An 818-nucleotide genomic window follows, 5' to 3' on the forward strand; every position below is an offset into this window, starting at 1 on the left:
GGCTGCGTGTGGAGGACGCCACTGCATCAGTGGCCTGTAGGCTGCGTGTGGAGGACCGGAGGAAGCCACTGCATCAGTGGCCTGTAGGCTGCGTGTGGAGGACCGGAGGAAGGTACGAACGTTTTACAACACATTATTACGTAACTTATTGTTGTACCGAACGTTTTACAACACATTATTACATAACTTATTGTTGTACCGAACGTTTTACAACACATTATTACGTAACTTTGTTGTACCGAACGTTTTACAACACATTATTACGTAACTTATTGTTGTACCGAACGTTTTACAACACATTATTACGTAACTTATTGTTGTACCGAACGTTTTACAACACATTATACATAACTTATTGTTGTACCGAACGTTTTACAACACATTATTACGTAACTTATTGTTGTACCGAACGTTTTACAACACATTATTACGTAACTTATTGTTGTACCGAACGTTTTACAACACATTATTACGTAACTTATTGTTGTACCGAACGTTTTACAACACATTATTACGTAACTTTATGTTTGTACCGAACGTTTTACAACACATTATTACGTAACTTATTGTTGTACCGAACGTTTTACAACACATTATTACGTAACTTATGTTGTACCAAACGTTTTACAACACATTATTACATAACTTATTGTTGTACCGAACGTTTTACAACACATTATTACGTAACTTATTGTTGTACCGAACGTTTTACAACACATTATTACGTAACTTATTGTTGTACCAAACGTTTTACAACACATTATTACGTAACTTATTGTTGTACCGAACAACGATGAAGGGTGGGAGTAACGCTGTGC

The sequence above is a fragment of the Salvelinus sp. IW2-2015 genome, unplaced genomic scaffold (genome assembly GCF_002910315.2).
Source record: "Salvelinus sp. IW2-2015 unplaced genomic scaffold, ASM291031v2 Un_scaffold2915, whole genome shotgun sequence".
NCBI classification, from domain to species: domain Eukaryota; kingdom Metazoa; phylum Chordata; class Actinopteri; order Salmoniformes; family Salmonidae; genus Salvelinus; species Salvelinus sp. IW2-2015.